Source organism: Protopterus annectens, chromosome 3.part1 (genome assembly GCF_019279795.1).
Source record: "Protopterus annectens isolate FY-2018-M chromosome 3.part1, PAN1.0, whole genome shotgun sequence".
In the NCBI taxonomy this organism is placed as follows: domain Eukaryota; kingdom Metazoa; phylum Chordata; order Ceratodontiformes; family Protopteridae; genus Protopterus; species Protopterus annectens.
Window position 1 is genome coordinate 446,004,234 of NC_056732.1, and position 22,287 is coordinate 446,026,520.

General features: G+C 38.4%; 1 protein-coding gene across 2 annotated transcripts in view; it reads right to left on the minus strand.

Annotated features, from left to right (window-relative positions):
• GALNT11 (polypeptide N-acetylgalactosaminyltransferase 11) overlaps positions 1–21,141 on the minus strand; it is a 1,380,327-nt gene extending 1,359,186 nt beyond the window's left edge. The window contains exon 1 of one of the 2 annotated variants that reach the window (XM_044066892.1): positions 20,982–21,141. The gene's annotated coding sequence lies outside the window, so the exon portion shown is untranslated. Of the gene's footprint in view, positions 1–20,842; positions 20,935–20,981 lie in introns of those variants that run through there. The other variant, XM_044066893.1, reaches the window with a different exon arrangement.
• Between the last annotated feature and the right edge of the window lie 1,146 nt (positions 21,142–22,287).

Genomic DNA, 22,287 nt, shown 5'->3' on the forward strand with positions numbered 1-22,287 from the left:
AGCCACTCTGGAATTTTAAGCCACCTAGGACTGCCCGTGTTCCTACTACCATCTCCAGAAGAATATGCTTTTTATGCATTTCCCCTTAAATTTTACTACCAAATAGTTTAGGCTATAGGCTTTGATTGTCACATTCATGTGTGTGTGTGTGTGTGTGTGTGTGTGTGTGTGTGTGTGTGTATATAATTTAAAGGTAACCCATCTCTGAACAAAATATATATGTATTTATCTAAAACTATATATCCCTCTCATCATCATCATCTTCTTTCGGCTGTTCCCATTAGGGGTCGCCACAGCAAATCACCTGTTTCCATTTCTTCCTGTCCTCTGCATCTTGCTCTGTCACACCAACCACCTGCATGTCCTCTCTCACCACATCCACAAGCCTTATCTTAGGCCTTCCTCTTTTCCCGTTACCTGGTAGCTTCATCCTTAGCATCTTTTTACCAATATACTCAGCATCCCTCCTCAGCACATGTCCAAACCAATGTAATCGTGCCTCTCTGGCTTCGTCTCCAAACCTTCCAACCTGGGCTGACCCTCTAATATACTTATTCCTAATCCTGTCCACCCTCGTCACACCCAGTGCAAATCTTAACATCTTTAAATTCTGCCACATCCAGCTCAAACTATTTTATATATATACACACACACATACATTATATATATATATATATATATATATATATATATATATATATATATATATATATACACACACACACACACACACACACACACATGTAGATAGAGAACGAAAGAGCTATACAGTGAATAACTTCAAGCCAATTAAAAAAATTAAGTTAAACCTCCAGGTTTTTTCAATACTCCAAATGTGGTCTCAGCAATAGCTGGTAATATGGCAAAACATCCTTTTTACTAGAACTACCAACCCCAATACAGCTATGTAGGTTACTCATTTTCAAAAGTAGCTCTCTTGCACTGAAGTAAAACCTTTAAGTGATTGACAAGCAACGGTTTTTAAACAGAGTGACAAAAATATTGCAAGTGGTTGTAATTTTTAAGTGCCAAGCAGATAAACCACAGGGAAATGTGTGGATTTGGATTTGGATAAGCATACACATTTTAAGAAAATTAAACCTTCCTTCATCAGTAACTATTGTCAATAAACAGGCTCAGATTTGCAATACAGCCTTCCAGAAGTGTCTAAAAAGTAAACTTCTGATGTAATTGATTAAGCTATTCCTTGCCAATAGCCACAGAAATGTCATGCAAGATTTCGTTGAGGTCAACTAGTCGACATTGGTCCTAGGGTCTGCCCAGCCCTGCTTTACATTTTATTTACACTACTACTGCTTATTGGGGTTGCACAGAAGTTGCTTTGGAAGGACCGTTTCAGCAAGGCCCCTCTACAGCTCTCACTGATTTGCATTCTAGAGGATATAGGCTTTTGTGCCAATTTTTGAATTACAGATTCTGCATGTGAAAGCTGAAGCGTTTAGAAGCAATCTACAAACAGAAACATATGTGTTCCATCTACTATGGGAAAGGCAAAGGCCTTACTGATGGGTCCCAGTAAGTCCACACTGGACATGTTGCAAAAGTGTAATCCCCAATTGTGAACAAGGAGATGGAAGTAAGCCAGCCCACTCCTGCAATTGCTAGCAGCCTCCATTAAAGATGGATGCCAAACTCAACAAAAATAAAGCAACATCAAAACTGAAACAATTTAAAGCAAAAGCTGACAAATTAGACTTGAAAGTTTATATGCCATGGTAGTCAATGTACTGAAAGTAGAATGATGTGTATTAATGGCACATGAAGGTTACACAGAACAATTTCTTTTAAGAGAATCTTGAAACAAATGATATTCAAGAAGTGCAAAAAGTGACAGAAATATGTTGTTTGTAAGACTAGATACTGAAGGAAATGCATTTTCCACTAAATGTTAAATTCTGGAAGGTCTGCTGAACAACTAAGCAGGAAATCTTCATTTCCTGAATGACTGTGCTAAAACATCAGATACGAGTGAGCTGGCATTTCGTACCGCTGTATTATGAATATCAGGAAAATACAGAAGTCCTTTACACTGGCTTTAGATATAGATCATCCAAACTGGACTTCAGTACAGATGTCAACTGTGTACACTAACAAAGTGTAACTGACATGAGATTAAGAGAACGTGGACAAATGGATGCAAAAAGATTCAGTCTTTGCAGCCAAACTGACCAAAGACAATATTTCAATAAAAAAGAATGGCAAATACATTTATGATACTAGTTTGCAGGGTGTACTATATGGTCTGCTATAAAACTTATTCTTACTGTACAGCACAACTCAGTAAAATGGAATTGGTAGACTGGGAAATGGGGGTTCCTGACTTCTGTTCAGTCACTTCCTGTTGATATGCCTGTTGAATGGCTACACAAAACTGTTTACATATAGAGATAGATACTGAATTTTAGTTACCTGTACCAACTAGATTTGCTTACATGCATGCAATCACTTTCCACATGTTTTCTTGGCTATGCACTTCACTGTAGGACTTCATGTTTTCTGTGACCAAAACCATCTTTCATGTATGGCAAAATGCAGCAGTAGTAACACGAGAAGACAGGGCTTAAAATACCCCCTTGTAAGACCAATACAAAGAAATCCCACAAATTGTTATTACTCGTCTTTCTCCTCTCACCTACATAAGGATTCTGTATAGATATCCACTCCATCAGAGCCCTTTAGTCTTCAGATCTGATGCTATTTACCTGAAGTCCAATTAAAAAAGAATTCTGCATCTAACAGCCTCCATCTAAGCCACACACTCAAAGAATGTGACATTCACCCATGTTCATAAACATAGGATGCTTAATTCCTTAGAAGTTTACCACCAATAACATTAAGGATGTCTTCTGTCACATAATACATATCCCTAGATGTACTTGTTATGAGCCATATTGTGCATCTATGCAATTTTAAATATAACTGCAGTAGAGCACAAAGGGTTACTGCTATAAACTACAGACTTCAACCTGCATTTCACTTTGGTTCCCTCAGTTTTTACTTGCACATTGGGTGACTCTGACAAAGTCACCTAACCAGGCACTGCTCCAGAGTTATCCCTGTACAAAAAAGGAATTTGTGCCAAATGTGACTTACTTGGTTAACAAACTGAACAAGTATAAAGCTCACTAGGGCACTCTAGTTCACAGGCTCATTAAAAGCTGCTTGGCATCCATCAAATACAGGTTAATCAGAAAATCTTGTCTTCTGTCTGGTGCAGCTATGAAGAAATTTAATTTCATGCTTAGTAAAGACTCCCATTACAAATATTTCTATTTAAAAATTGTCTTCCAGAAGCAGCAGATGTGTGGCGCATTTTGTGCTAAGGGTCCTTTAATACAAAACAGTTCACTAACCAACATCAATGTTCCATGTGGGACAATTTTTGCATTAGCACTAGCAAGGCATCCCATTCAGAAACATTACAGCATTTCACTTTAATTCCTGCCGACTCATTTCAGATATTTACCATCTCCAAAGCAGCTAGGAAGTGAAAGTGGTCTGTTGAAAATGAATGCAAAACAGTGAAAAGCAGGTGTCAGAAACTGGATATTAAAAAACTCAAAGTAGATCAGTTTGTGTGCCTTCATACAGGGACAAATTCACAGACCAGAGCAAATTATTATTATCTAGAAACCCTCACAAATTCTTGTTAAAAATTACCTTTGCTAAATTATTTTGTTTTGTATCCCCGTAGGATTTGGCCATGTGTCTCCCCTACCTGCACTCAACTGGCCTATCCATTCCACAAGGGCGAAAGCCAAGCCCCTTGTTCCTGCCCAGGAAGCCCAATCAGCCCATTCATTCCTCTAACAGCAAATGTCAAGTGTTAGTGGGTGTGTCACTTTGCTGGTTCTACTGGGTGGCCTACCCTCCAATGGTGGAGCATGCCCCTCCATTATTGTGATGTCCAAGCTCTGCTGTACCCTGCTACCACAAGGAGTAGGACTCAACACACAATCCCTGCAGTATGTGGCTCTGTACAATTGTAGCAAGTACTACCTAGGCCTCTACTCCATGGATGCAACTTCCCATGCCCCTGGACAGGTAAGCTGGCAACAGCTGCTCACTTCAACCCCTCCCAGGCTACAGATATGCAATGTGCTATACAGATGTCAGTTGCATGGCACCATAATCAGGACTACATCCCTCTACACCATGGACCTGGCTGCTACAATACTTCCTTATTTATTTATTTTTTTTTAAGTTCATATATAGAAGCAATAAGCCACTCTGGTGTGAAATTTACCAGTTCTGGTATAACTTATTTTAATTTTACATTTGTTAACTGGGAAAGTCTGACTGGATACATGTCCATTTTCAGTGAAGGCCCGGGGAGAAAAGCTCCAACATCACATTACATATATGAGAGAACAAATAAGCAGCCTAAGTACATAGGATTTCTATGAAGGAAATACTTATGAGTAAATTTCCAGTAATTATTTACAAGGTTTTTGTTGTATATACTACATACCATGCCATAAATTTCTCCATTTTCTTTTACCAAGGTGTGCATTAGTATAATACAGTATATGTCATTGAGTTAGAAGGAACATATCATTGAATGTAACAAGTTCACCAGGGGATGCAGGTGATCTCTGATGAAATCCTTTTGAACAGTGCATTGGGGAAGGTTCACCAGGGGTATAGCATTAACAAAGCCAGCTGTTTTCATAATGAGTTTTCAAGAGTCTTTTGAAATGAGTAAGAGAGGTGGTAGAGGAAATTTGGCTTGGGCGTGAATTCCAGGTTCTGGCAATGGTGCATGCAAAGAGTGATTTCCCAGCATCGTTTCTATGTTTGATGATATGTATGAGGTTTTGGTTAGTAGATCTTATGGTTCTAGTGGTGACGTAAGGCTGTATTAGTTGCAGAAGTGCTGAGATTTTGTCAGGAAGGTAGTAGAGTTTATGTGCTAATGAGAGTTGACCGAGTAGGAGTAGGTGAGGCAACTCCAGCCAGTTGAGTTACTTGAGGGATAGACAGTGGTGGGATCTATAGGAGGTGTCAGTTGCAAACTTGGCTATCTTGTTGTAACAAGATTCCATTTTGTTTAGTTCTGTGCGGTGGAGATTAGTCATGATGGGGGAGGCATAAAGGAGGATGGATAAGAGGCGAGTTCTTGCTATGGTGGCTTTAGTATGTTTAGTCAAGAACTTGCTGCGGTAGCGTTGTCACCTCACAGTAAGACGCTGTCCGGTTCGATTCTCAGCTAGAGCGTCTTCTGCATGGAGACATGTGTGAATGGGTGTACCTTTGTTGAAGGTTGTGCGTCAGGGCTGGTAACTCGGCATGTAAAAATCAACTAGCAATCATTAGCGGACCGGAGTTCCGCTGTGGTGACCCCTAACCGGGAAAAGCCAAAACACACAACAAGTCAAGAACTGTTTGTTCCTGTAAAGGAGGCCAAGCTTTTTATTTACCTTCTTGATTGTTTGTGCTGTGTGTATGTCAAATTTTAGGTTGTTGTCTATTTCAATGCCTAGCAGTTTTGTGAGTGCAGTTGGGGAGATCAGAGTATTGTCAGCGGTTGTTATGGTAAATTCACTGCTTAGCAGAGGAGTTCTACCAGGGCTAAAGAGCATTAGTTTGTTTGTTTTTTAGGATTAAGTATAAATGTTTAATGTTAGTGAACCATGCTTTAGCTAAAAGAAAAAAGTTATTTTGAGTGAGGGTTTGAAGTTCCTTTAGAGTATGGGCGGCGCAGATAATAGTGGTGTCATCTGCATATTGCACTATTGAGGTAGAGGGGGAGGAGGAAGCTATTTGGCTTATAAATAGGGAGAACAGCACAGGACCAAGGATGGAACCCTGTCGGACTCCTATGACTACTGGTAATGGGGGGAGAATTGGTCTTGCCATAGGACTGCTTGCTGACCGCCTGATAAATAGCAGTTAAACCATGATATAGTGGAGGAGCTCATGTTAAGGGATGTTAGAGTTTCAAGGAGAATATTGTGGTTGACCATATCAAATGCTTTAGACAGATCTAGGAATATGGAGGATACGAATAATCCTTTGTTCCTATGGTAATTGACTATGTTGGTAAATGAGAGCAACATTGTGGTGGTGCTATGGGAAGGTCTAAAGCCATGCTGGGAATTGGATAGTGGATAGAGGTGATTAATTAGTTGAGAGTGAACTATTCTCTCTAATATTTTTGAAAGTGGAGATAGAATTGCGATTGGGCGATAGGTACCTCCCTTGTGGAGTGGAATAATATGTGATATTTTCCATGTGTCGTTGACTTTACATTCCGCAATAGACCTATTTCTGAGCATGGATACAGGATAGGTTATTGCCTCTGCAGTTAATTGAAGGAAATCTGCTGGAAGGTTGTCAACGGCTGGTTTGGTTGGTTTAAGTTTTTTGAGGAGTTTGGCTACTAACTTAGTGGGAACTGACTGCAGAGAGAAGCTGGGGGGCAAGTTTAGAAAACTGGGGTGAGTAGGGGTAGTTGTTGGAATAGGGCCTCTGGCACTCTTTTGGGTGTTGGCAAGGGCTTGGACTGTATTAGTAAAGTAGTTGTTAAATTGAGTGGGGGTGTCCTCCAGGTTGTTTGGTAATACAGGAGTAGGGGTAGTTGGTTTCCCTAGGTGTAATAAAACTCTTTAATGTGGCCCAGAATTTTTGGGGGTGGTTAGCATATTTTTCCAGTGTGGTTTTGTAGTAGTTGATTTTGTCAAGTTTAACCTGCTTTTTAGCTTTATTGCGAAGCTCCAGATGATATTTTTGTCTCAAGGTAGTGGTTTTGGATTTCTGGTATTGTAGCCAGATTTTGTTTCCTTCTTTCATTATAATCTTTGTTTTGTTAGATAGCCATGGGGCATAGTTAGATCTGACTCTGATGGTTCAGGAGGGTGCGTGATGGTTTAAGATGCTTAGGAAGGTTGAGTTGAAATATTGCACGGCTTCATCAAGGGGTAGTTGTTTTTTGGGGTGGGGGGGGGTCCAGTTGCAGTATTTTAGTGTGTTTATTAGATTGTTGGCTTTGATGGAATTTTTGCTGCACACTACTCTGAGGATGGGTTAGTTAATGTGGTTGGATCTGTTCCTAATTAGATAGGTTGCTTGATGGTTAATCAGACTGTCTGGAAGACAGCCTGACTGATGTACGAGAGTGGGGTCAGATAACAGAATCCAGTCTAGGACGGGCTCACGTTTGGTTGCTTTGTCAATTCTAGTGGGGTTAGATACAATTTGGGTGAACCCATGAATGTTAATGTAGGCAGAGGGATTGGGGTTGGCACACTCAGACCAGTCAATATTAAAATCAACTAATATAATGGTTTCTTGTGGAAGAGAGGATGATATCCAATTTAGCAGGTTTTCCAATATAATAATATTGCTACCTGGAAGAATATAGCCACCTGCAATAATAATGTGTTTCTTGGTGTTTAGCTTTAATTTGGCAAGAGCTCTACACCTTTGATATCATGTGAGTTACAATCTAGTTGTTCTATAGTGAGATGGTTTTGGAATAGTACTGCAACTCCACCACCTTTTTTTTCCCTAACCTGTCTCTACATATAATATTGTAACCAGGGGCAGTAATCTCATTATTGTGGAGTTCTGGTTTAAGCCAGGTTTCAGTTAGCACAGAGATTTCAGGTTTGTGAACCGCTAAAAGGGCATGAAGGTCCTGAGTTTTGTTAACTGTGCTTCTTATGTTCAAGTTTAATAGGAGGAGAGATGAGGTAGGCCTTATGTATATGGGATTTGGTTGATGTATTGGGTCCTGGGTTAAGGTGTATGTCTCCACAGCAAGCAAGTTTTTGGAGAAGGCATAGATAGAGTTTAGCTAGTTTGAGTATTATTTTGATTTGTTTTTGGGAATAATGAGGGATACTTTTGTTTGTACGCTTACTATAGAAGTAGGAAAAAGGTTTGGTGGAGGTAAGGTCATGTGGTGATATAGGACAGTTTATTAGCTTTTTTGCACTGGTAAGGGAATCGGTCTGACCTGTCGGTGGGGTATAGACAAAGTTATGTGTGGTAGGAGGTAAGGAAGGAGAGAGTGAATAATGCAAGTATGGTTAATGGGTATAGTAATGGTTTAAGAAGATGAGTGTTGCGTGTGGAGTAGATGGGGTAACTGGAGAAGTGAGAGTATCTAGGAGTGCATTGTTACACTGTAACGGTTGGATGGTGGGAAAGAGTGTAGTGAACAAGGTGTGGTAAAATAGTAATGGGGTGTTATAGGTGAGATAAGATTGGTTAATTAGGTGTAGAGTTGGTGGGTGTGGCTAGCTAGCAACTATAAATGTAAGTGTTACGGGAGTGGGTGGTCATGGGGGTAGGGTAAAGGAGCGAAGTGAGTGGAGCGAACGGAGCGGGGCAGCACCATCCTAAGGATGAAGCAGTAGTTGAAAGACGGTTAGTGTAAAGATAAGGTTCTCTATATAGGAAATATGTGCAGCTTGGTTTAATGGTTGTTCATTTTGTTTCTGCACAGATCTATGGAGTGGGATAGAATAAGCTGCTAAGCTGGGAGCACGTGTAGTGAGATGAGTGGTGAGACTGTGGTATGGGAAGGGAGGCTATGGGACTGAGGTAGTAGATGGTGAACTAGTGTGGGAGACAGAGGTGAGAGTGGGGACCAAACAGAGAAGAATAAGGGGGTAAGAGTGGGTATTCCTGAAGGAGTAAGAGAGAAAAGGGACAAGGCTAGCAGAGTGAGTGGTAGGTATAAGGCTAGGCATGAGGATGGGTAGGTTGGAAAGGCCATGCACAGGCCTGTGAGAGCAGGAGTAGTGTGGTGGGGGGGAACACAGGGAGGTGTGGTAGCTGACCAGGGGCAGTATGTTTAGCAAAGGATAGGAATTACAGTAGTAGATGTAGAGACAATATAACATACGTTATTCAGTCACTACACTGTTGCTTGACAGGAAACTTCCACTGATGGATCAATACTCTTTAAGAGGGAGTGGGTGGTCCTCAAGGCTGGTTGGGTTTAGACAAGGAGCCTTTTCTTTTTTATTTTTAGGTTCCGAGGGACCTGTAAAACAAAGGTAGACAAAGAAGATAAGGATGTGATAGTTATACAAGATAGTAATGACAGCAGGGTGAATACAAGATAAGATTAGGAGGGGGTATTGCTTAGAAAAGGCGTAATTGCAGAGACAGACAGAAGGAAGAGTGATGACAGGGTGCTATAGACCTAAGACTATAGTAGGATGCTAGTGATTTTAGAGAGATAAGTGAGGTGAGCAGTTAGAGAAAAGCAGCACAATGGAAATACATATTACTATTCAGGGAGGACATAAGGAGAGCAGACTGTTGTAGCCATAACAATTGGACAGACTTAATTGGCTTGACTGTGATGGAGTGGACATGGAAGCTCAGTTAATCACAGCTTTATAAGGTCACAACACCTCTGATCTGGCAATGCTGACTGAACAGTCTAGATACAGTAGGTAGTAGGGTTTAGCAACTAGCAAGTAGTTCTGTTAAATACAGGTAGAATCAAGGACAGATAAACATCTACTGGCAGATATAACAGTGCATCAGTTATATTACATAATTTAATCAGTAAGGCAGATAAAGCATTCCAGCATTAACCACAGCCCATTATGACTTACCGCCATACTACTCAATAGGTTACTAAAACATTTAACTTGCTCACAGTGACATCCCACCAATTTGTAACATCTTAGCATTACCATCAGCAAGACACCCCATTCAAAAACATTTAAAATGACCAGATTCATGTGGTTACACTATATTTAAATCAAAATTACTAACAACAAGTATGGACAGTATTCATGTTAAATGTACACTAAAACATACAAAAGGTATAGGTGAACCATGAAATAAAATAAATAACAAATATAGCAGATCTACACATGTACTAGTAAAGATGCAATTTCAAACTACAGTCTGAGGTGATACCTGCAAACTCAAAGTATTTCCTGATACCAACAAAGAACTAGTTAAAATGTTATTTTAAAGAAGACTCTTGTACAACAGCTGCACACCACTTTGGTCTGAAGGTAATGTAGAATTTAATCAATGCCAGCACAATTTTTTTTCTTCTTCTTCTTTTAATGTGCTTTCTGCATTCCCACCTGCCATTAGCCTCTCCCCAACTAATCTTTATCCCATCTGTTCCCTACCTTTGGCAATTCAGGTGATAACCAATCAGAGGGGGCAGTCATCCAAGGCAGACATAAGTGCTGCTGCATTCTAGCAGACTATCAGCTGTCTGCAGCCTGCTTCTTCAGTGGACCATCTGGACTATCAGCTTTCTGCAGCCTGCTTCCTCAGTGGACCATCTGGACTAACAACGGCAATAACTACAGAGGATGGCTGCTGTCAATAGTGATCTCCTTCCTGCATCAGGCCCAGCTGCCACCACTTTTCCCAGCCTGGATGGAATAAGCTCGAAAGTTAATTCGGATGCCCGGGGTGTTTCTAATTAGAACATCAATCCCTGGTGGCTGACATGAGTAACCATATCACCATGAGGGCTTCCTATTCATGTCTGCTCGTACATATTCCTACACATACATAAGGACAGCTACCATCACCAGCTTGGGCATGTTGTGCCCAGGTCACTGGTTCTTGGCCAATTTCTGTTCATTACCAAGTCTCTGTTTGCAAGGGACAGACAGCCAACAGGTCAACAACCTCCCACCCCCAATGGATGAGTAAGCAAGCATCAACCACTCAATTCCCACCTTCCCTCACCTGGATCCTCCAATGCCTGAGCTAGTACTCAAATATGGGTCATCTAGGTTGCAGTATGAGTTTTTATTCCTCTGTGCCAAAGAGATAGCAATCCAAAAGCAGCATCATTTACCAATTCAGGCTTTATTTCCATTCACAAACCATGATAAATATGGGTAAAGCTTACATTACTCATGGTTCTTCAAATCTGAATGCTCACGCAGGCTTCATCTTACTACTGTTATTTTAATTATACAAGACAGATATATCTCTGACTTTCAAAAACAAAGTAAGAATAAAATTACAGTTAAAATAAAAGAGGAAGATAATAGAACCAATAACTCCATTATCTAGCAAAAAATGTTCACCAATGACAGTGAGAACCCCTACTGCAAAAAATATATTTGTACATTTATCATAACAAGCTATGCAAATAAACTCAACATTGTATTAACTAGTCTGCAACACCACTAGATAAAAAAATAAACAAAAAGACAGTATCAATTAATGCCAACTTTATCAACTTAGTTCAAACCCTGGCACTTCATCAGAATATGCCTTCAAACGTGGTTACGCATTAAATCAAAAGAATTTAATCACACCATCATGCAACTGTTCAACCAGTCAAGATAATGTTCTCTTGATTCAAACCTTCAGGTTGCAATGCTTTACATTTTAAATTCACTGTTCTTTCTACATCAGATTTCAATCTGTATTTCAATGCTATAAACTTTACAGCCATATGTAGAATTACAAGTCTGAAATAATTCAGGGCTCCTGAATCAGCACTATTCATGTGTTCAGTTATAGAGCGGATAAGAGAAGCACACTACATGCCTCTTAAGAGAGTTCCAGCAGTTTAGTCTTGAACTTTCAAGTTGTTTTTCCATTGTTCCATAAATTTTGTGAACAAACAGTTTATTTCATACATCAAATTCATGGCCCTACAGATACAAAATTACTTACTATAAATATATATCCCTTAATATTGCACTCTACTCCTTCCAGCATATACATACAAACACTACACACAAAACATTTGAGCATCCACATTTTGCAATTTTCATTTTTCCTAACAACCTTATTGGCAGTAACAAACTGTAGGCTCCTTGCAATTAGTTAAGAAATCATAATCAGGTAAAACATTTCTTATTACATCACTCAATACATTTTCTAGTTTTTTAAAAATTATATGCCTCACTTGATGATTAAAGGGACTTGTGCTGATAAAATATATATAACAAATTTCATCATCCCCATTCATTATATCCCATACAAATGTATTCATGATTACAACTCCCATACTTCAATGACTACAGGCCCTCTTCTCACAGATTATCAAAAAGCTTTTCCTCAATATACAAAGTTTTTCAGTCCCTCAAACACCTATTGTTTTACACTTAAATATTCCTGTTTACTGATGGCATTCCTACCACTATACGGGAAAGCCTCAAATAAATGGAGAAGGATGTTATCTAAAACAGCAATAGACATTTATAGTTCTTTCTTCTTTACCAAATTCAGTTCCTCAGACATTTTCGTTACTTCAGGAAACCACAGCTTTTTCAACAGTAACATTCTATGTCTATTCCGTCAGTTCTATTACCCTACTGTTACAATTACTTATCCAAATCTGCTGTTAAAGCAAGCTGTTAAGAATAAAACTCTTTAGTGCTTTAAGATGATTAAGATTCAATTATCTTAACTTCACTGCATTAAACTTTCTTCAGGATTATCTAATTCCCAAACATCATATATATATATATATATATATATATATATATATATATATATATATAGATATAGATATAGATATAGATATATATATATATATATATATATAAATTAATGCAAACCTTTCAACCTGGTCAAAATTCCTAGCACAAAAAAAAAAAAAAAAAAAAAAGCAAACTGAACCGTGATAAGAACAGTTTATTAAATACACACAAATAAGCACTTTCGTTCAGATAATACTAAACTTCTTCAGACTATTCGAAATAATCATGTGATACCTTTTATATCCCTAAGTCACGTGAATCTCAATCATAAATGGTATACTAAACAGTCCAGCTTAAAGCAACTGCATCCAATACATATGTACTCATCAAATTTTTACACATAGCATAACATCAACAAATAAAATAAAACATTTCTACATCTTATAAAATTATCTATCATAAGATTTTGTCTTTAAAACACTAGTAATTGAAATTGTATCATTTAAACCTGGTGGGGTAGTCACCTGTAAATAAATCTGCCACCACAGTTCATGCTGTTCCAGCATTATCTTCCACGGTCCCCCTCTCGGATTCTTCAATAACTGTTCTATAACTACAAATTTAAAACTATTCCCCACAAATTTCTCTATATGTTTATACAGTGCATTCGTATTTTTCTTTTTGTTAATGTCATACACGTTTATAAATTAAACCAAAAAACCTGAAATGACTCGGAAAATAAACACAGTCAAAAATTACACGTTTCGTCCACTTTTAATTAACATGAACTTCATCAGAAAATAACGTATCACTTTTACAAGTGTTTAAATACTGTTCCATATAGTCACATGTAACATCAGTGACCAATCAAAAAATTATTTATGCATTCTGTCTTATTTAAAGTTAATTGTGAAATACTCACACACCTAAAAATATCCATAAAATGTATATCTAAAACACTAAAAAATATTAATTTATAAATTTATAACATTTATAGTGTTTATAATCTTTGTGCCTGTAAAAAACATTTTATATTGATAGCATCGTTCAAACCAGGGAACTCATCTGCATTAAGCATAATCTGCCATAGGGTTTCTTTACACTCTAAACGAAACGTGTAATTTTTGACTGTGTTTATTTTCCGAGTCATTTCAGGTTTTTTGTTTTACTTGGTTTCAGTTCAGTTTTTTATTCACGTTTATAAATTCACTGACATAACTTCCGTTCCATTTTACCAACGTACAATGTGGGCATAAAAACACATTTAGCAATATATACAACACCTTGAGAGCAACAACAGAATCGGCCTGGAATAAAAATATTCTTTCTTCCAATCTCAATTGCTGACACAATTTACATATTGACATTGGTGGCATGCCCCATATTTAATAATTTTATCACTAATTTTATTTTTGTTTTTAACTGATTCTTCAAACATATTCTTCAAATGACATGCCCTTTTGCATATAAATGTAGGACAAATACCCAACAGGTCTACAATATCCCTATTAGCAACTACTAGACCCCATTTTTTCTGAATAATAATAATAATAACTTCGCTACTATTCAAGTTAAAAGCAGAAATAAAAAAGCACGGTCCAACATTCATTAAATTCAATTCAAAACACCCATTAAAAGCCACACTCTGCTCACTACCAGTAATAACCGCCATATTGTTAACAAAAACTCTACTGGGATCTAATAAGGGAACATAAAAAACAGTATGCCTTTTACACACAACTTCTTTCTGGGTATAATCAACTTAGAAGGCTATCCCCTATTCTGAAATATTTCTCGAAGTAGGTTACATTCTTCAGTGAAATTATCATACTGAGTAACCATACATGAACATACGTGCAGCTCTAACCAGATGCCCTTTGACAACCACACGTTTTACATGAAAAGGATGGTGACTACTAAAGTGTAAAAAACAAGTAGAATATGTTGTCTTCCTAAAAATGTTGGCGTTCAACTATGAAAACCTTGCTCTTCAGATAGTAATATATCCAAATATGCAATAGAATGATGCACCACAGTATTGAGTAAAATAAAGAAATGTAGTATTATTAATATACTCTATAAATAATGGCATCTCGTTGACAGACCCAGTCCACAGAATAAACATATGATCCAGAAAATGAACATACTTATGAATTGATGTACAATAAGCACTAGAAAAAACACTGTTGTTCTCAGAAGTCCATTATAATATTGGCATAAAGGGGCCCACACTTGCAGCCCCCCATCACTACCCCTTGTAGCTGTTTAAAGTAGTGGCCTTCAAAATATATAAAATTATTTTATCACCAAATCCATAAGTTGGCTTAACATATTAAAATATATTAGTCAGGATAAAACATTTTATTTGTTTAACGTTATGCTTTGTGTAAAACTTGATAAGTACTTATGTATTGGGTGTGGTTGGTTCAAGCTGGACTAGTTACTAAGTAGTTCATGAATGAGATTCACGTGACTTAGGGATATAAAGGTATCACATGATTATTTTGAATTCTCTGAAGAAGTTTAGTATCATCTGAACAAAAGCGCTTATTTGTGCGTATTCAATAAATTGCTCTCATTCAGTTCAGTTTGTTGTTTGTTTTTTTTTTTTGGTTGATGTGTTTGTTATACAAAATTCCTGGTACCTTGACAGAATATACCTTCAAAAGGGGGTTAGACATGTTCAGAATAAATAACCACACTGTAATCCAGTTCTCCAACCAACTACTAATGACTGAATACCCTCTATTTTAAAATTAAACCATCTTTTTCCTGCAATAATTTTGGCTCTAAATTCTCTCCTGAAACTTGGAACTATATACAAAATCACACATTTGAAATAACTTAGATTCCCTGACTGAGCAGTATTTACGTGCTCAGCTACAGGACTAAAGGAAAATCATACTGTGTGTCTCAAATATTCCAACAGTCGAGTTCTGAATTTTCCAATTGTTTTCTCAATGTATTACAACTGTTGTGAACAAATACAAGTACTCTACATTCTACATTGAGCAGGCCTGCAGGTATAAAGCGGTTTAATGCAATGTTTACACCCCTTAATACTGCACTTTTTCCCTTTGAAGACATACTTACAAATACTATGTACAAAACATTTATGAATTTCTATTTTGCAATGCCTGCTGGAGGCTCCTTACATTTCACTTTATTTGGCAAGCCATTTCTCATCCTGTAATCACTCAACAAAATTTATTTTTTTTTAATATTATGTTGATTATTTCAACACTAAAGGGACTGCACATAGAAGAATATATAGGATCATAGGAAGTTACTAGGCTATTGCCCCTGAGGCCCTTATAAGCCTAGCCAAGACTTTAGCCCATGTATAGACAAATCAGCACTGGATGCCCCTGTCCAGCAAGGACATGAGTGGAATCCCAGGGATGTACTTTCTATTTCCCATCCAGTTATCCACGTTGCACTTAAAAAGGGGTAAAGAGGTACTTTGCTTGACATTGAGAGGGAGTCTATTCCACAGATGGGGGAGTCTCTGGGACACAATCTGTCCTGCCAACAAGTCCTACTGATGTCACAGATAAGGTGGAGGCCGCATGTGCAGGTTACTCGAGTGGAGCTTGACTTGCAGATATGCAGCAGTCCCATCAAGGTGGGGTCCGAGATCACCTTGAATGCTAGACAGATGTCACCTCTAAGGAGTCTGTATGAAAGAGTAGAGGGATAGGGCTTTTAGCCTGTGTATGGTAGATTTTTGAGGCCCTTGATTCTTCTGGTAAGGAACCTCTGTGGTCTTTCCAGCTACTGCATGTGGTTTGCGAGGTACATGCTGAATAGGGCATTGTACTCAATAATGGGCCTTACAAGGGAAGACTACAGGGATTTTATGACCTCCTTGTCCCTGAATGAGATACCCTTACTTATGAGGTGAACCATGTAGAAAGCTTTCCATAGAATGGAAGCAACATGTTGGTCAAAAGTCAGGTTGCCATCAATCTGGGTGCCCAAATCCCTCACGACTGACTGGGTGCTTAGGACATTGTTATTAATGTGATAATTTGTGAGGACATCAATCTCCACAAAGGGGATGATGATGCATTTTTTATATTCAGCTTGAGACCATGTTTCTGGCACCAGTCATTTGTCTGGATGAGACCCTCTTGGAGGATGTCCATATCACTAGGGGAATTGATGACCGCACTGTGGTCATCTGCAAACTTGGTCAGCCACAGCCTACTGGCTTTGGCCTGCCCCTCAGAAACCTATATTCCAAATAACAGATGTCCTAAGTCCGAAACCTGGGGTATGCTACTTGATACAGGTCTACTGCACGAGATGGCTTCCCCTACTTTGACTAGGTGGGTTCTATCAGGGACCAAGTTAGGTACCCATCTGGTTAACATATGGATTGATGCCTAGTTGAGAGAGTTTATCTATTATTCCTGAATGGGGAATAGTGTCGAAGGCTTTGGCCAGGTCAAGGTAGGTGGTGTGCACTGCCTTCCCCTTCTCCATGGCTTTGGTGACCGTCTTAAAAAATTCGACCAAATTTAACAGACATGACCTCCCCTCAACGAAGCCAAACTGTGTGGGATCGAGTGTTAGGAGATTGCCAATGAGGTCCATGATAATTCATTCCATGGCCTCGCAGATCAGGCTAGTTAGGCTGATGGGTCTATAATTTCCCAGATCGGTGGACACTCCACCTTTGTGTAAAGGGATGACAGTGTCTGTCTTCCACTCAGCTGGGACAAAGCCAGTACTCGGGCTTTGGCTGACTAGGGCGCTTAATGGTGCTGCAAGTTCCTGCCACAGTTCATGTAGGATGCAGCCTGGGATATTATCATGTTCCACGAAGGCTGTATTTTTGCATTCGAGAGAGCAGTTATGACCTGATCCCTAGATATAAGGGGAAGGGGGCAGGTACTGGGAATGTCCTGATTTACTGATGGGGGGACAGAGGGATGAAATTTTCGCTGAATCTGTCAGTCAGCAAGTTTGCTATATCTATGGCATTTGTATATGTGATGTCCTCGACCACCAGTTCTGAACAGATCTGGGTGCTACATTTGAGATTACAGACGTATGTGAAGAAGGCCTTATGATAGGCTTTAGTAGATGTGGCCAATTTGGACTCGAAGTTTGCTTTGGAGGATTTCACTAGTGCTCCTATCTGCTTGTTTAGGCTAAGGAGAGATTGCTTCCTACTGGGCACCTGCTCCTTCTTAGCCCTGGATAGCAATTTTTTTTTTATTTTGTTATATAGTTTATTTTTTGCAGATGTCCACCAGACAGGTTTACTCTTCCTTGCAGAGGATGATTTAGTCCTGTCAGGTATTCCTGATTCCATGCATCTATATAAATGTTCGTATAGTAATTTGGTATAGTTCTGGACACTGGTGCCAGTTCGTAGAGAGGGGGAGGGGGCTGTGAAGCTGTTTTTACCATCCCTCAGGAAGCTGTAATCAGCTTTGGAGAAAAGATTTTTTGTTTGATCCTAGCTAAAGGGGGATCGGAGGATGATGGTGAATTTGAACACAATCTATGGTCAGATCTTACAATGGAGGATGATACTGCAGGGATGCAGTGGTTACATGACATCATTATCACCGCATTTCCATTCATTTTATTCCCTATAATTTCATTCCTGCTTACCTCTTTTCTCCTTTGTTCAAACTTCTATGTCTTACAGGACCTTCCTTCAGAAACTTCCACATTTTTTCCTCAATATACACTGACCTTTAACCCATCAAAGCTCTGTTATTTCTTCCTTAAATACTCATGGCCTCTGGTAGTATTCCTACCTATTCTCATTAATTCACTATGGATTAGGATCTTTAATACAAGGGAATGCTGACTATGTGCAGGTATTTTTTTTTTTTTTTTTAACAGCACAGAGTATAAACTTTCTATCCAGATTACCCATAAAATTTCACATCCAAAAAATAATACTAAATGAGTAAACTCCCTGTGAATTGCAAAACAAGAGGATTGTTATTCGCAGGTTAAAAGAAAGAAATCTGTTTATATCACCTTTACAAATAATTAAAAATAAAAACAATATATACATATATATATATATATATATATATATATATATATATATATATATATATATATATATATATATACACACATATACATATATACATATATATATATATATACACATATACATATATACATATATATATACACATATACATATATATATATATACACATATACATATATACACATATACATATATACATATATATATATATATATATATACACATACACACACACACACACACACACACACACACACACACACACACACACACACACACACACACACACACACAGCCTTAGGCATAGGCCAACTAGGCGGCCACCTAGGGCGCCACTCTAGCAGGGGCATTTTCCAGTATTTATTTGGTGTAGGGAGACTAGGGTGGGGGCACCAGGTGATGTAGTGGGGGGTGCTGTGGAGTCAGTTTGCCTAGGGCACCAGTTGACCTAAGGCCGTTCCTGTATATATGTATGACACTTCTGTCTGATCATCACTGGCAAGCCTACACTTGCAAATGACAACAAATGGACCACTGATTCCATCCCTCACGAGACTGTGATAGTTGAAATGAGCCAATTACCACCAATCCCTACATGGCTTTTTCAGTGCCTAAGACAATACTCACACTAGAGTCTTCCAGTTCATAATCAAACCTTAGTCCAGCTATGTCAGAGTTAGGCGCACAAGACCAACATCACTTACCAACTCACAATTACACCTCATTCACAAACCTTGATAATGTGGGTAACACACAATTCAACAAGGCTTACTGCTAAAGCGCACTTCATCGCATTCGATCCTTGCACTTAGTTACACAACAGACCTACTGTCAACAGTCAGAAAAAAAATAATCACGAATAAAAAGATGTATACGAGAAGAAAGATAGCAGGTAAACCAATAACATAACTTCCCCGGTATTAAAATGGTAAATAACAGAAGAAACCCTCAACAAACCCTCAACAGCTGAAGAAGCAGACTTCAGTATAAACCACAGTACTCTCACCCACAATACAACATAGCATCGCCTCTCAAATTTAGAGCAGGAACGTTTCACTATAAATGTTAGAGAAGTGCTACAAAACTGTTAAAACTTCAACAACGTTAGACTTAGAGACGTACTCCACTCATTTACAAAACCTGGTGGGTGTAAGTTTTAAACTACAGAAATGAGTAACGTTTATTTGGTTTTAAAAACGTGTTCCCCCCCGGATTAGTAAAATACCGGTAAATACTTGTACTTCAAGACTTAACTCCAATGTGAATGTTTGCCTAACAGAAATAGCCAGGAGTATGGATGACGTGTTAATAAAACAATATGTAAACATTCAAATCACTCAGCTATGGTGCAACAGAGTGCTGCTAAAGGACCTACAGGAAAACAAACACTCCCTAGCTTCCACTAGCTCAATCTGATAACAGGCAAGGATAAAAAGTGCTTCAGTCAACTCTGGATTCCAAATAGCGAAATATGAAGAGTAACATTATTTCATTCTGGAAGCTAATTAAAGACGAACAGTTCCGAGTACTTCTTTTCAGGTTCACCTTAAACGGGGCATGTTGTTCTGAGATATAGTTAGAAACCTGGAGTATTCATCCATCGCTCTTTACAAAAGACATACAGTGAGTGCAGTCTCCACTTCAAACTTACATAAGTGATATTACAGTAGGAAGAACAACTTTTGGGGCAATCTGACATCCTCCTCCATATTAATGACACAGCCCTGCTGGCACAGTGAGCATCTTAAAACTCAAGGATTTATTTATATTACTAGGGTTACCTCTTTGTGCAGGACAACCCCTATCTGGACAGTTGCGTCCCGTAACATGCAAAATGGCAAGTACCGTCAGATTTTAGTAGTTGCATAAAATAATAATTTTGTATTTTAAACATATTAATATGGCAACAACGCAAACAAATCACAGTCTAATTTTATTTTGGCAAATAAAGTGAAGCCCATTCCTTTGCAATGGTTGCAGGATGGGTTGCCCTGCAAAACTGCATTCTTCCATAAAAAATGTCCCATCTGGGGCATATGAAAAGGTGGCATTCTAAGCATTATATTAAAGAAGTCAATGAAGCAATTGTACTTATTTTCAGTCAATTTTAACGAAGTGCGAAAAATACTGTAAAATTTAAGAGGAAAACTGCGGCGAAAGCCAGCAATCCTTCTTCTATAGCAAACTTGTCCATAATGCTTACACCGCTTACTTGCAAGAAATGTAAACGCTTAGCGCTACCATAAATACAAGCTAAACCTTATATGAAAAGCCAACAGCAGCTACGAGGGACTTAATTAGGCTTAACAATCATGTACGTAAGTGGCATCAACGTAGAGCATCCTTACTGTGATTTATGTCTCGATGATGTACCCAGTAAAAGGACATTACACCTGAACAGCACACTTACCAGTATAATCATGCAAGCGCTTCACTACCATACACAGTGCAGTACATTGAACCAGTCATCTCACTAAGAACTTCATATGATTAAAAACTGCATTAAACACTTAACACCCGTATTACATTCATGAAAACATATAACTTACAGCCGCTAGATCAGCGCAGCTAGAAAAGATCCTTAAACCTCTCCAAGGCAAACGTGTGCTAAGCTTACGTCGCAGCCCACTTCTCAGACATCATTACTGTGCGACGTAATATGTTTAAATCGTGAAGTTCAAAGTGTACTGTTATGAACTACAACATGGGAGTGAGTCGCAGTATTTATAAATTATAGTTAATGTGGTAGTGCTGCTGTTTAGTGTGTTTTTATTTACGATATGGTTTAAGTGGTAGACGGGTTGCATTTGGATTGTGTGTATTATAGAACGAACTTGTTTCACCCCCTGGCGGAGATGCTCTACCTTTCAAGTGTCTTGTTTATTTTTCCTCATTGAACTTCTATAAATCTTCATAAAATGTGTGACGGGATAGCTTACTGTCTGCCATAAATGCACATACAACATTTATTATGGTCACTTTATTCAGAAAATGCATGCATATCCAGGCCATCATATTGTCTAACTAAGTAAACATTTATGAATTTTATTTACCCAAGTACCTTATTATGGGGAACGTTCCTCGCAGTTCGACATTGAAATGGTCTCTCACAGATACATTCACTGCTAAGTATTTTTGTAACTGGTAGCCATGGTAAATAATACCGAATCATGTTACTTCATCAAAATAACTGTAAGTACAAAGTAGCATGCCATAACCACCAAGAGTTTCCTAGATGAAATTGTTAGTAAGCTGTTGGGAAAGTGTTCCACATTTTGTCCATTTGCTCAACATTATGAGGTAGTGATACACAATTTGGACATGGAAAATTAAGAGCTGTGATTTAGAGTGTCCTGATCCCCGATTATTTTTGGGAACCACCGTCTTTCTTAAGGTAAGGTTGAGGAGTGTGTGTGTTTGAGAGAGAGAAAGGAGGTTTCTGCGAACCATGACTTTTGCTGTAACAGGCAACTGAGTAAATGTCAGGAAAATCCTACTATGCCAGTTGAACTTTGGGGTTAAGTAGAGTCTCTTTAATTGATGGCAGGTGTGTACCCAAGAAGACTGAATGCTGTAATTAAATCAAAAGGTGCTTCAACAAAGTATTAGTTTTAGGATGTGCACACTTATGCAACCAGCTTATTGTACTTTTTTATTTTTCCCCTAACAGATTTGTTTGTTTTTCAATTGAATTGTACAGGTTATTACATTAAAGGTGGGAAATGTTTTTGAAGTGATTTATTGTGGTCTGATTTTTTCTTATATCACAAAAACCTGGCATTTTAACAGGGGTGTGTACACCTTTTATATTCACTGTATGTGTGAATGTAGCATGGATTTCTGAACTGACAAGTC